Genomic DNA, 15,447 nt, shown 5'->3' on the forward strand with positions numbered 1-15,447 from the left:
TGCCTCAGATTCCATGTCTCAGATTCCCTGCATCTGATTCCCCGCCTCTGATTCCCCGCCTCTTTTTCCCCGCCTCTGATTCCCCACCTCTGATTCCCCGCCTCTGATTCCCTGCATCTGTTTCCCCGCCTCTGATTCCCCGCCTCTGATTCCCAGCCTCAGATTCCACGGCTCTGATTCCCTGCCTGAGATTCCCTGCCTCAGATTCCCTGCCTATGAATCCCTGCCTCTGAGTCCCCGCGTCAGATTCCCCGGCTCTGATTCCCTGCCTGAGATTCCCTGCCTCAGATTCCCCGCCTCAGATTCCCTGCCTCAGATTCCCCACCTCAGATTCCCCACCTCAGATTCCCCGCCTCAGATTCCCCGCCTCAGATTCCCCGCCTCAGATACCCCGCCTCAGATTCCCCACCTCAGATTCCCCGCCTCAGATTCCCTGCCTCTGATTCCCTGCCTCTGATTCCCTGCCTCTGATTCCCGGCCTCTATATCCCTGCCTCTGATTCCCTGCCTCTGATTCCGCGCCTCTGATTCCTCGCCTCTCTTTCCGTGTCTCTGATTCCCCGCCTCAGATTCCCTGCCTCAGATACCCTGCCTCTCTTTGCCTTTCTCTATTTCCGTGCCTCTTTCTCTGCATCTAGTTTCCCACATCTCATTTGCCCCCTCTGATAACCCGCCTCTGATTCCATGCCTCTGATTCCCCGCCTCAGATTCCCCGCCTCTGATTCCCCGCCTCTGATTCCCTGCCTCCGATTCCCTGCCTCAGATTCCTTGCCACAGAATCCCTGCCTCTGATTCACCGCCTCTGATTCCCCGCCTCATTTTCCCTGCCTCTGATTCCCCGCCTCTGATTCCCGCCTCTGATTCCCTGCCTCTGTTTCCCCGCCTCTGAATCCCCGCGTCTGATTCCCCGCCTCAGATTCCCCGGCTCTGATTCCCTGCCTGAGATTCCATGCCTCAGATTCCCCACCTCAGATTCCCTGCCTCAGATTCCGCGCCTCAGATTCACCGCCTCAGATTCCCCGCCTCAGATTCCCCGCCTCAGATTCCCCGCCTCAGATTCCCCGCCTCAGATTCACTGCCTCAGATTCCCTGCCTCTTTTCCCTGCCTCTGATTCCCCGCCTCTGATTCCCCGCCTCTTATTCCCCGCCTCTGATTCCCCGCCTCTGATTCCCCGCGTCTGATTCCCTGCCTCAGATTCCCCGGCTCTGATTCCCTGCATTAGATTCCCTGCCTCAGATTCCCTGCCTCTGATTACCCGCCTCTGATTCCCTGCCTCTGATTCCCCGCCTCTGATTCCTGCCTCAGATTCCCTGCCTCTGATTCCCCGCCTCTGATTCCCTGCCTCAGATTCCCCGCCTCTGATTCCCTGCCTCAGATTCCCTGCCTCAGATTCCCCGCCTCTGATTCCCTGCTTGAGATTCCACGCCTGAGATTCCCCGCCTCAGATTCCCCACCTCAGATTCCCCGCCTCAGATTCCCGGCCTCAGATTCCCCGCCTCAGATTCCCCGCCTCAGATTTCCCGCCTCAGATTCCCGGCCTCAGATTCCCCGCCTCAGATTCCCCGCCTCAGATTCCCCGCCTCAGATTCCCCGCCTCAGATTCCCCGCCTCTGATTCCCCGCCTCAGATTCCCCGCCTCAAATTTCCCGCCTCAGATTCCCCGCCTCAGATTCCCCGCCTCAGATTCCCCACCTCAGATTCCCCGCCTCAGATTCCCCGCCTCAGATTCCCCGCCTCAGATTCCCCGCCTCAGATTCCCCGCCTCTGATTGCCTGCCTCTGATTCCCTGCCTCTGAATCCCTGCCTCTGATTCTCTGCCTCTGATTCCCTGCCTCTGGTTCCCTGCCTCTGATTCCCTGCCTCTGATTCCGCGCCTCTGATTCCACGCCTCTCTTTCCGTATCTCTGATTCCCCGCCTCTGATTCCCTGCCTCAGATTCCCCGCATCTGATTCCCTGCCTCAGATTCCCCGCCTCAGATTCCCCGCCTCTGATTCCCCGCCTCAGATTCCCCGCATCTGATTCCCTGCCTCAGATTCCCCGGCTCTGATTCCCTGCATTAGATTCCCTGCCTCAGATTCCCTGCCTCTGATTCCCCGCATCTGATTCCCTGCCTCTGATTCCCTGCCTCTGATTCCTGCCTCAGAATCCCTGCCTCAGATTCCCTGCCTCAGATTCCCTGCCTCTTATTCCCTGCCTTTGATTCTCCGTCTCTTATTCCCCGCCTCAGATTCCCCGCCTCAGATTCCTAGCCTCAGATTCCCTGCCTCAGATTCCCTGCCTCAGATACCCTGCCTCTGATTCCCCGCCTCTGATTCCCCGCCTCTTATTCCCCGCCTCTGATTCCCCGCCTCTGATTCCCCGCGTCTGATTCCCTGCCTCAGATTCCCCGGCTCTGATTCCCTGCATTAGATTTCCTGCCTCAGATTCCGTGCCTCTGATTCCCCTCCTCTGATTCCCTGCCTCTGATACCCCGCCTCTGATTCCTGCCTCAGATTCCCTGCCTCAGATTCCCTGCCTCAGATACCCTGCCTCTTATTCCCAGCCTTTGATTCCCCGCCTCTTATTCCCCGCCTCTGATTCCCAGCCTCTGATTCCCCGACTCTGATTCCCTGCCTCTGTTTCCCCGCCTCTGATTCCCCGCCTCTGATTCCCCGCCTCAGATTCCCCGCCTCAGATTCCCTGCCTGAGATTCCACGCCTGAGATTCCCCACCTCAGATTCCCCACCTCAGATTCCCGGCCTCAGATTCCCCACCTCAGATTCCCCGCCTCAGATTCCCCGCCTCAGATTCCCCGCCTCAGATTCCCCGCATCTGATTCCCCGCCTCTGATTCCCCGCATCTGATTCCCTGCCTCAGATTCCCCGGCTCTGATTCCCTGCATTAGATTCCCTGCCTCAGATTCCCTGCCTCTGATTCCCCGCATCTGATTCCCTGCCTCATATTCCCCGCCTCTGATTCCTGCCTCAGAATCCCTGCCTCAGATTCCCTGCCTCAGATTCTCTGCCTCTTATTCCCTGCCTTTGATTCCCCGCCTCTTATTCCCCGCCTCTGATTCCCAGCATCTGATTCCCCGCCCATGATTCCCTGCCTCTGTTTCCCCGCCTCTGATAACCCGCCTCTGATTCCCCGCCACAGATTCCCCGCCTCAGATTCCCTGCCTCAGATTCCCCGCCTGAGATTCCCCGCCTCAGATTCCCCGCCTCAGATTCCCCGCCTCAGATTCCCCACCTCAGATTCCCCGCCTCAGATTCCCCACCTCAGATTCCCCGCCTCAGATTCCCCGCCTCAAATTTCCCGCCTCAGATTCCCCGCCTCAGATTCCCCGCCTCAGATTCCCCACCTCAGATTCCCCGCCTCAGATTCCCCGCCTCAGATTCCCCGCCTCAGATTCCCCGCCTCAGATTCCCCGCCTCTGATTGCCTGCCTCTGATTCCCTGCCTCTGAATCCCTGCCTCTGATTCTCTGCCTCTGATTCCCTGCCTCTGGTTCCCTGCCTCTGATTCCCTGCCTCTGATTCCGCGCCTCTGATTCCACGCCTCTCTTTCCGTATCTCTGATTCCCCGCCTCTGATTCCCTGCCTCTGATACCCTGCCTCTCTTTGCCTGCCTCTTTTTCGGTGCCTCTTTCTCTGCATCTAGTTTCCCACATCTCATTTGCCCCCTCTGATAACCCGCCTCTGATTCCATGCCTCTGATTCCCCGCCTCTGATTCCCCGCCTCTGATTCCCCGCCTCTGATTCCCCGCCTCTGATTCCCTGACTCAGATTCCCTGCCTCAGATTCCATGTCTCAGATTCCCTGCATCTGATTCCCCGCCTCTGATTCCCCGCCTCTTTTTCCCCGCCTCTGATTCCCCACCTCTGATTCCCCGCCTCTGATTCCCTGCATCTGTTTCCCCGCCTCTGATTCCCCGCCTCTGATTCCCAGCCTCAGATTCCACGGCTCTGATTCCCTGCCTGAGATTCCCTGCCTCAGATTCCCTGCCTATGAATCCCTGCCTCTGAGTCCCCGCGTCAGATTCCCCGGCTCTGATTCCCTGCCTGAGATTCCCTGCCTCAGATTCCCCGCCTCAGATTCCCTGCCTCAGATTCCCCACCTCAGATTCCCCACCTCAGATTCCCCGCCTCAGATTCCCCGCCTCAGATTCCCCGCCTCAGATACCCCGCCTCAGATTCCCCACCTCAGATTCCCCGCCTCAGATTCCCTGCCTCTGATTCCCTGCCTCTGATTCCCTGCCTCTGATTCCCGGCCTCTATATCCCTGCCTCTGATTCCCTGCCTCTGATTCCGCGCCTCTGATTCCTCGCCTCTCTTTCCGTGTCTCTGATTCCCCGCCTCAGATTCCCTGCCTCAGATACCCTGCCTCTCTTTGCCTTTCTCTATTTCCGTGCCTCTTTCTCTGCATCTAGTTTCCCACATCTCATTTGCCCCCTCTGATAACCCGCCTCTGATTCCATGCCTCTGATTCCCCGCCTCAGATTCCCCGCCTCTGATTCCCCGCCTCTGATTCCCTGCCTCCGATTCCCTGCCTCAGATTCCTTGCCACAGAATCCCTGCCTCTGATTCACCGCCTCTGATTCCCCGCCTCATTTTCCCTGCCTCTGATTCCCCGCCTCTGATTCCCGCCTCTGATTCCCTGCCTCTGTTTCCCCGCCTCTGAATCCCCGCGTCTGATTCCCCGCCTCAGATTCCCCGGCTCTGATTCCCTGCCTGAGATTCCATGCCTCAGATTCCCCACCTCAGATTCCCTGCCTCAGATTCCGCGCCTCAGATTCACCGCCTCAGATTCCCCGCCTCAGATTCCCCGCCTCAGATTCCCCGCCTCAGATTCCCCGCCTCAGATTCACTGCCTCAGATTCCCTGCCTCTTTTCCCTGCCTCTGATTCCCCGCCTCTGATTCCCCGCCTCTTATTCCCCGCCTCTGATTCCCCGCCTCTGATTCCCCGCGTCTGATTCCCTGCCTCAGATTCCCCGGCTCTGATTCCCTGCATTAGATTCCCTGCCTCAGATTCCCTGCCTCTGATTACCCGCCTCTGATTCCCTGCCTCTGATTCCCCGCCTCTGATTCCTGCCTCAGATTCCCTGCCTCTGATTCCCCGCCTCTGATTCCCTGCCTCAGATTCCCCGCCTCTGATTCCCTGCCTCAGATTCCCTGCCTCAGATTCCCCGCCTCTGATTCCCTGCTTGAGATTCCACGCCTGAGATTCCCCGCCTCAGATTCCCCACCTCAGATTCCCCGCCTCAGATTCCCGGCCTCAGATTCCCCGCCTCAGATTCCCCGCCTCAGATTTCCCGCCTCAGATTCCCGGCCTCAGATTCCCCGCCTCAGATTCCCCGCCTCAGATTCCCCGCCTCAGATTCCCCGCCTCAGATTCCCCGCCTCTGATTCCCCGCCTCAGATTCCACGCATCTGATTCCCTGCCTCAGATTCCCCGGCTCTGATTCCCTGCATTAGATTCCCTGCCTCAGATTCCCTGCCTCTGATTCCCCGCATCTGATTCCCTGCCTCTGATTCCCTGCCTCTGATTCCTGCCTCAGAATCCCTGCCTCAGATTCCCTGCCTCAGATTCCCTGCCTCTTATTCCCTGCCTTTGATTCTCCGCCTCTTATTCCCCGCCTCAGATTCCCCGCCTCAGATTCCTAGCCTCAGATTCCCTGCCTCAGATTCCCTGCCTCAGATACCCTGCCTCTGATTCCCCGCCTCTGATTCCCCGCCTCTTATTCCCCGCCTCTGATTCCCCGCCTCTGATTCCCCGCGTCTGATTCCCTGCCTCAGATTCCCCGGCTCTGATTCCCTGCATTAGATTTCCTGCCTCAGATTCCGTGCCTCTGATTCCCCTCCTCTGATTCCCTGCCTCTGATACCCCGCCTCTGATTCCTGCCTCAGATTCCCTGCCTCAGATTCCCTGCCTCAGATACCCTGCCTCTTATTCCCAGCCTTTGATTCCCCGCCTCTTATTCCCCGCCTCTGATTCCCAGCCTCTGATTCCCCGACTCTGATTCCCTGCCTCTGTTTCCCCGCCTCTGATTCCCCGCCTCTGATTCCCCGCCTCAGATTCCCCGCCTCAGATTCCCTGCCTGAGATTCCACGCCTGAGATTCCCCACCTCAGATTCCCCACCTCAGATTCCCGGCCTCAGATTCCCCACCTCAGATTCCCCGCCTCAGATTCCCCGCCTCAGATTCCCCGCCTCAGATTCCCCGCCTCTGATTCCCCGCCTCAGATTCCCCGCCTCAGATTCCCTGCCTGAGATTCCACGCCTGAGATTCCCCGCCTCAGATACCCCACCTCATATTCCCCTCCTCAGATTCCCCGCCTCAGATTCCCCGCTTCAGATTCCCCGCCTCAGATTCCCCGCCTCAGATTTCCCGCCTCAGATTCCCGGCCTCAGATTCCCCGCCTCAGATTCCCCGCCTCAGATTCCCCGCCTCAGATTCCCCGCCTCTGATTTCCTGCCTCTGATTCCCTGCCTCTGATTCCCTGCCTCTGATTCCCTGCCTCTGATTCCCCACCTCTGATTCCCCGCCTCAGATTCCCTGGCTCTGATTCTCTGGCTCAGATTCCCTGCCTTAGATTCCCTGCCTCTGATTCCCCGCATCAGATTCCAGGCCTCTTATTCCCCACCTCTGATTCCCCGCCTCTGATTGCCTGCCACTGATTGCCCGCCTCTTATTCCCCGCCTCTGATTCCCCGCCTCTGATTCCCCACCTCTGTCTGTATGCCTCACTTTCGCCTCCGCTTTTTCCCCTCCACTCTTTCCGCACCTCTCTTTCCCTCCCTCAATTTCAACAACTCTGTTTGATCTGTTCTGTGTACCTCATTTTCAACACACAAGTTCCAACCACTATGTTTCACCCATCTCTTTCCCCGCCTCTATTTATCCGCCTATGTTTACCCGCCTCTGTTTACCCACCTGTTCCACCGCCTCTGATTCCCCCCCTCTGATTCCCCACCTCTGTCTCTACGCCTCTCTTTCGCCTCCACTCTTTCCCCTCCACTCATTCCGTGCCAGTCTTTCCCTCCCTCAATTTCAACAACACTGTTTGATCTGTTTTGTGTACCTCATTTTAAACACACAAGTTCCAACCACTATGTTTTGCCCGCCTCTTTCCCCGCCTCTATTTATCCACCAATGTTTACCTGCCACTGTTTACCCGCCTGTTTCCCCGCCTCTGATTCCCCACCTTTCATTCCCCGCCTCTCTTTCCCTGCCTCTAATTCCGCGCCTCTTTCTCTGCCTCTCTTTCCCCACATCTCTTTTCCTCCCGCTGATTCCCCGCCTCTGATTCCCCGCTTCTGATTCCCTGCCTCTGATTCCCCGCCTCTGATTCCCTGCCTCAGATTCCCTGCCTCAGATTCCCCGCCTCTGATTCCCTGCCTGAGATTCCACGCCTGAGATTCCCCGCCTCAGATTCCCCACCTCAGATTCCCCGCCTCAGATTCCCCGCCTCAGATTCCCCGCCTCAGATTCCCCGCCTCAGATTCCCCGCCTCAGATTTCCCGCCTCAGATTCCCGGCCTCAGATTCCCCGCCTCAGATTCCCCGCCTCAGATTTCCCGCCTCAGATTCCCCGCCTCAGATTCCCCGCCTCAGATTCCCCGCCTCAGATTCCCCGCCTCAGATTCCCCGCCTCAGATTCCCCGCCTCTGATTCCCCGCCTCAGATTCCCCGCATCTGATTCCCTGCCTCAGATTCCCCGGCTCTGATTCCCTGCATTAGATTCCCTGCCTCAGATTCCCTGCCTCTGATTCCCCGCATCTGATTCCCTGCCTCTGATTCCCCGCCTCTGATTCCTGCCTCAGAATCCCTGCCTCAGATTCCCTGCCTCAGATTCCCTGCCTCTTATACCCTGCCTTTGATTCTCCGCCTCTTATTCCCCGCCTCAGATTCCCCGCCTCAGATTCCCAGCCTCAGATTCCCTGCCTCAGATTCCCTGCCTCAGATTCCCTGCCTCTGATTCCCCGCCTCTGATTCCCCGCCTCTTATTCCCCGCCTCTGATTCCCCGCCTCTGATTCCCCGCGTCTGATTCCCTGCCTCAGATTCCCCGGCTCTGATTCCCTGCATTAGATTCCCTGCCTCAGATTCCGTGCCTCTGATTCCCCGCCTCTGATTCCTGCCTCAGATTCCCTGCCTCAGATTCCCTGCCTCAGATACCCTGCCTCTTATTCCCAGCCTTTGATTCCCCACCTCTTATTCCCCGCCTCTGATTCCCAGCCTCTGATTCCCCGACTCTGATTCCCTGCCTCTGATTCCCCGCCTCTGATTCCCCGCCTCTGATTCCCCGCCTCAGATTCCCCGCCTCAGATTCCCTGCCTGAGATTCCACGCCTGAGATTCCCCGCCTCAGATTCCCCGCCTCAGATTCCCGGCCTCAGATTCCCCGCCTCAGATTCCCCGCCTCAGATTCCCCGCCTCAGATTCCCCGCCTCAGATTCCCCGCCTCTGATTCCCCGCCTCAGATTCCCCGGCTCTGATTCCCCGCCTCAGATTCCCTGCCTCAGATACCCTGCCTCTCTTTGCCTGCCTCTATTTCGGTGCCTCTTTCTCTGCATCTAGTTTCCCACATCTCATTTGCCCCCTCTGATAACCCGCCTCTGATTCCATGCCTCTGATTCCCCGCCTCTTATTCCCCGCCTCTTATTCCCTGCCTCTGATTCCCCGCCTCTGATTCCCTGACCCCGATTCCCTTCCTCAGATTCCCTGCCTCAGATTCCCTGCCTCTGATTCCCAACCTCTGATTCCCCGCCTCTTATTCCTCACCTCTGATTCCCCGCATCTGATTCCCCGCCTCTGATTCCCCGCATCTGATTCCCTGCCTCAGATTCCCCGGCTCTGATTCCCTGCATTAGATTCCCTGCCTCAGATTCCCTGCCTCTGATTCCCCGCATCTGATTCCCTGCCTCATATTCCCCGCCTCTGATTCCTGCCTCAGAATCCCTGCCTCAGATTCCCTTCCTCAGATTCCCTGCCTCTTATTCCCTGCCTTTGATTCCCCGCCTCTTATTCCCCGCCTCTGATTCCCAGCATCTGATTCCCCGCCTATGATTCCCTGCCTCTGTTTCCCCGCCTCTGATAACCCGCCTCTGATTCCCCGCCACAGATTCCCCGCCTCAGATTCCCTGCCTCAGATTCCCCGCCTGAGATTCCCCGCCTCAGATTCCCCGCCTCAGATTCCCCGCCTCAGATTCCCCACCTCAGATTCCCCGCCTCAGATTCCCCACCTCAGATTCCACGCCTCAGATTCCCCGCCTCAAATTTCCCGCCTCAGATTCCCCGCCTCAGATTCCCCGCCTCAAATTTCCCGCCTCAGATTCCCCGCGTCTGATTCCCTGCCTCAGATTCCCCGGCTCTGATTCCCTGCATTAGATTCCCTGCCTCAGATTCCCTGCCTCTGATTACCCGCCTCTGATTCCCTGCCTCTGATTCCCCGCCTCTGATTCCTGCCTCAGATTCCCTGCCTCTGATTCCCCGCCTCTGATTCCCTGCCTCAGATTCCCCGCCTCTGATTCCCTGCCTCAGATTCCCTGCCTCAGATTCCCCGCCTCTGATTCCCTGCTTGAGATTCCACGCCTGAGATTCCCCGCCTCAGATTCCCCACCTCAGATTCCCCGCCTCAGATTCCCGGCCTCAGATTCCCCGCCTCAGATTCCCCGCCTCAGATTTCCCGCCTCAGATTCCCGGCCTCAGATTCCCCGCCTCAGATTCCCCGCCTCAGATTCCCCGCCTCAGATTCCCCGCCTCAGATTCCCCGCCTCTGATTCCCCGCCTCAGATTCCCCGCATCTGATTCCCTGCCTCAGATTCCCCGGCTCTGATTCCCTGCATTAGATTCCCTGCCTCAGATTCCCTGCCTCTGATTCCCCGCATCTGATTCCCTGCCTCTGATTCCCTGCCTCTGATTCCTGCCTCAGAATCCCTGCCTCAGATTCCCTGCCTCAGATTCCCTGCCTCTTATTCCCTGCCTTTGATTCTCCGCCTCTTATTCCCCGCCTCAGATTCCCCGCCTCAGATTCCTAGCCTCAGATTCCCTGCCTCAGATTCCCTGCCTCAGATACCCTGCCTCTGATTCCCCGCCTCTGATTCCCCGCCTCTTATTCCCCGCCTCTGATTCCCCGCCTCTGATTCCCCGCGTCTGATTCCCTGCCTCAGATTCCCCGGCTCTGATTCCCTGCATTAGATTTCCTGCCTCAGATTCCGTGCCTCTGATTCCCCTCCTCTGATTCCCTGCCTCTGATACCCCGCCTCGGATTCCTGCCTCAGATTCCCTGCCTCAGATTCCCTGCCTCAGATACCCTGCCTCTTATTCCCAGCCTTTGATTCCCCGCCTCTTATTCCCCGCCTCTGATTCCCAGCCTCTGATTCCCCGACTCTGATTCCCTGCCTCTGTTTCCCCGCCTCTGATTCCCCGCCTCTGATTCCCCGCCTCAGATTCCCCGCCTCAGATTCCCTGCCTGAGATTCCACGCCTGAGATTCCCCACCTCAGATTCCCCACCTCAGATTCCCGGCCTCAGATTCCCCACCTCAGATTCCCCGCCTCAGATTCCCCGCCTCAGATTCCCCGCCTCAGATTCCCCGCCTCTGATTCCCCGCCTCAGATTCCCCGCATCAGATTCCCTGCCTGAGATTCCACGCCTGAGATTCCCCGCCTCAGATACCCCACCTCATATTCCCCTCCTCAGATTCCCCGCCTCAGATTCCCCGCTTCAGATTCCCCGCCTCAGATTCCCCGCCTCAGATTTCCCGCCTCAGATTCCCGGCCTCAGATTCCCCGCCTCAGATTCCCCGCCTCAGATTCCCCGCCTCAGATTCCCCGCCTCTGATTTCCTGCCTCTGATTCCCTGCCTCTGAATCCCTGCCTCTGATTCCCTGCCTCTGATTCCCCACCTCTGATTCCCCGCCTCAGATTCCCTGGCTCTGATTCTCTGGCTCAGATTCCCTGCCTTAGATTCCCTGCCTCTGATTCCCCGCATCAGATTCCAGGCCTCTTATTCCCCACCTCTGATTCCCCGCCTCTGATTGCCTGCCACTGATTGCCCGCCTCTTATTCCCCGCCTCTGATTCCCCGCCTCTGATTCCCCACCTCTGTCTGTATGGCTCACTTTCGCCTCCGCTTTTTCCCCTCCACTCTTTCCGCGCCTCTCTTTCCCTCCCTCAATTTCAACAACTCTGTTTGATCTGTTCTGTGTACCTCATTTTCAACACACAAGTTCCAACCACTATGTTTCACCCATCTCTTTCCCCGCCTCTATTTATCCGCCTATGTTTACCCGCCTCTGTTTACCCACCTGTTCCACCGCCTCTGATTCCCCCCCTCTGATTCCCCACCTCTGTCTCTACGCCTCTCTTTCGCCTCCACTCTTTCCCCTCCACTCATTCCGTGCCAGTCTTTCCCTCCCTCAATTTCAACAACACTGTTTGATCTGTTTTGTGTACCTCATTTTAAACATACAAGTTCCAACCACTATGTTTTGCCCGCCTCTTTCCCCGCCTCTATTTATCCACCAATGTTTACCTGCCACTGTTTACCCGCCTGTTTCCCCGCCTCTGATTCCCCACCTTTCATTCCCCGCCTCTCTTTCCCTGCCTCTAATTCCGCGCCTCTTTCTCTGCCTCTCTTTCCCCACATCTCTTTTCCTCCCGCTGATTCCCCGCCTCTGATTCCCCGCCTCTGATTCCCTGCCTCTGATTCCCCGCCTCTGATTCCCTGCCTCAGATTCCCTGCCTCAGATTCCCCGCCTCTGATTCCCTGCCTGAGATTCCACGCCTGAGATTCCCTGCCTCAGATTCCCCACCTCAGATTCCCCGCCTCAGATTCCCCGCCTCAGATTCCCCGCCTCAGATTCCCCGCCTCAGATTCCCCGCCTCAGATTTCCCGCCTCAGATTCCCGGCCTCAGATTCCCCGCCTCAGATTCCCCGCCTCAGATTTCCCGCCTCAGATTCCCCGCCTCAGATTCCCCGCCTCAGATTCCCCGCCTCAGATTCCCCGCCTCAGATTCCCCGCCTCAGATTCCCCGCCTCTGATTCCCCGCCTCAGATTCCCCGCATCTGATTCCCTGCCTCAGATTCCCCGGCTCTGATTCCCTGCATTAGATTCCCTGCCTCAGATTCCCTGCCTCTGATTCCCCGCATCTGATTCCCTGCCTCTGATTCCCCGCCTCTGATTCCTGCCTCAGAATCCCTGCCTCAGATTCCCTGCCTCAGATTCCCTGCCTCTTATACCCTGCCTTTGATTCTCCGCCTCTTATTCCCCGCCTCAGATTCCCCGCCTCAGATTCCCAGCCTCAGATTCCCTGCCTCAGATTCCCTGCCTCAGATTCCCTGCCTCTGATTCCCCGCCTCTGATTCCCCGCCTCTTATTCCCCGCCTCTGATTCCCCGCCTCTGATTCCCCGCGTCTGATTCCCTGCCTCAGATTCCCCGGCTCTGATTCCCTGCATTAGATTCCCTGCCTCAGATTCCGTGCCTCTGATTCCCCGCCTCTGATTCCCTGCCTCTGATTCCTGCCTCAGATTCCCTGCCTCAGATTCCCTGCCTCAGATACCCTGCCTCTTATTCCCAGCCTTTGATTCCCCGCCTCTTATTCCCCGCCTCTGATTCCCAGCCTCTGATTCCCCGACTCTGATTCCCTGCCTCTGATTCCCCGCCTCTGATTCCCCGCCTCTGATTCCCCGCCTCAGATTCCCCGCCTCAGATTCCCTGCCTGAGATTCCACGCCTGAGATTCCCCGCCTCAGATTCCCCGCCTCAGATTCCCGGCCTCAGATTCCCCGCCTCAGATTCCCCGCCTCAGATTCCCCGCCTCAGATTCCCCGCCTCAGATTCCCCGCCTCTGATTCCCCGCCTCAGATTCCCCGGCTCTGATTCCCCGCCTCAGATTCCCTGCCTCAGATACCCAGCCTCTCTTTGCCTGCCTCTATTTCGGTGCCTCTTTCTCTGCATCTAGTTTCCCACATCTCATTTGCCCCCTCTGATAACCCGCCTCTGATTCCATGCCTCTGATTCCCCGCCTCTTATTCCCCGCCTCTTATTCCCTGCCTCTGATTCCCCGCCTCTGATTCCCTGACCCCGATTCCCTTCCTCAGATTCCCTGCCTCAGATTCCCTGCCTCTGATTCCCAACCTCTGATTCCCCGCCTCTTATTCCTCGCCTCTGATTCCCCGCATCTGATTCCCAGCCTCTGATTCCCCGCATCTGATTCCCTGCCTCAGATTCCCCGGCTCTGATTCCCTGCATTAGATTCCCTGCCTCAGATTCCCTGCCTCTGATTCCCCGCATCTGATTCCCTGCCTCATATTCCCCGCCTCTGATTCCTGCCTCAGAATCCCTGCCTCAGATTCCCTTCCTCAGATTCCCTGCCTCTTATTCCCTGCCTTTGATTCCCCGCCTCTTATTCCCCGCCTCTGATTCCCAGCATCTGATTCCCCGCCTATGATTCCCTGCCTCTGTTTCCCCGCCTCTGATAATCCGCCTCTGATTCCCCGCCACAGATTCCCCGCCTCAGATTCCCTGCCTCAGATTCCCCGCCTGAGATTCCCCGCCTCAGATTCCCCGCCTCAGATTCCCCGCCTCAGATTCCCCACCTCAGATTCCCCGCCTCAGATTCCCCACCTCAGATTCCCCGCCTCAGATTCCCCGCCTCAAATTTCCCGCCTCAGATTCCCCGCCTCAGATTCCCCGCCTCAGATTCCCCACCTCAGATTCCCCGCCTCAGATTCCCCGCCTCAGATTCCCCGCCTCAGATTCCCCGCCTCAGATTCCCCGCCTCTGATTGCCTGCCTCTGATTCCCTGCCTCTGAATCCCTGCCTCTGATTCTCTGCCTCTGATTCCCTGCCTCTGGTTCCCTGCCTCTGATTCCCTGCCTCTGATTCCGCGCCTCTGATTCCACGCCTCTCTTTCCGTATCTCTGATTCCCCGCTTCTGTTTCCCCGCCTCTGATTCCCCACCTTTCATTCCCCGCCTCTCTTTCCCTGCCTCTAATTCCGCGCCTCTTTCTCTGCCTCTCTTTCCCCACATCTCTTTTCCTCCCGCTGATTCCCCGCCTCTGATTCCCCGCCTCTGATTCCCTGCCTCTGATTCCCCGCCTCTGATTCCCTGCCTCAGATTCCCTGCCTCAGATTCCCCGCCTCTGATTCCCTGCCTGAGATTCCACGCCTGAGATTCCCCGCCTCAGATTCCCCACCTCAGATTCCCCGCCTCAGATTCCCCGCCTCAGATTCCCCGCCTCAGATTCCCCGCCTCAGATTCCCCGCCTCAGATTTCCCGCCTCAGATTCCCGGCCTCAGATTCCCCGCCTCAGATTCCCCGCCTCAGATTTCCCGCCTCAGATTCCCCGCCTCAGATTCCCCGCCTCAGATTCCCCGCCTTAGATTCCCCGCCTCAGATTCCCCGCCTCAGATTCCCCGCCTCTGATTCCCCGCCTCAGATTCCCCGCATCTGATTCCCTGCCTCAGATTCCCCGGCTCTGATTCCCTGCATTAGATTCCCTGCCTCAGATTCCCTGCCTCTGATTCCCCGCATCTGATTCCCTGCCTCTGATTCCCCGCCTCTGATTCCTGCCTCAGAATCCCTGCCTCAGATTCCCTGCCTCAGATTCCCTGCCTCTTATACCCTGCCTTTGATTCTCCGCCTCTTATTCCCCGCCTCAGATTCCCCGCCTCAGATTCCCAGCCTCAGATTCCCTGCCTCAGATTCCCTGCCTCAGATTCCCTGCCTCTGATTCCCCGCCTCTGATTCCCCGCCTCTTATTCCCCGCCTCTGATTCCCCGCCTCTGATTCCCCGCGTCTGATTCCCTGCCTCAGATTCCCCGGCTCTGATTCCCTGCATTAGATTCCCTGCCTCAGATTCCGTGCCTCTGATTCCCCGCCTCTGATTCCCTGCCTCTGATTCCTGCCTCAGATTCCCTGCCTCAGATTCCCTGCCTCAGATACCCTGCCTCTTATTCCCAGCCTTTGATTCCCCGCCTCTTATTCCCCGCCTCTGATTCCCAGCCTCTGATTCCCCGACTCTGATTCCCTGCCTCTGATTCCCCGCCTCTGATTCCCCGCCTCTGATTCCCCGCCTCAGATTCCCCGCCTCAGATTCCCTGCCTGAGATTCCACGCCTGAGATTCCCCGCCTCAGATTCCCCGCCTCAGATTCCCGGCCTCAGATTCCCCGCCTCAGATTCCCCGCCTCAGATTCCCCGCCTCAGATTCCCCGCCTCAGATTCCCCGCCTCTGATTCCCCGCCTCAGATTCCCCGGCTCTGATTCCCCGCCTCAGATTCCCTGCCTCAGATACCCTGCCTCTCTTTGCCTGCCTCTATTTCGGTGCCTCTTTCTCTGCATCTAGTTTCCCACATCTCATTTGCCCCCTCTGATAACCCGCCTCTGATTCCATGCCTCTGATTCCCCGCCTCTTATTCCCCGCCTCTTATTCCCTGCCTCTGATTCCCCGCCTCTGATTCCCTGA

The sequence above is a fragment of the Narcine bancroftii genome, chromosome 3 (assembly GCF_036971445.1).
Source record: "Narcine bancroftii isolate sNarBan1 chromosome 3, sNarBan1.hap1, whole genome shotgun sequence".
NCBI classification, from domain to species: domain Eukaryota; kingdom Metazoa; phylum Chordata; class Chondrichthyes; order Torpediniformes; family Narcinidae; genus Narcine; species Narcine bancroftii.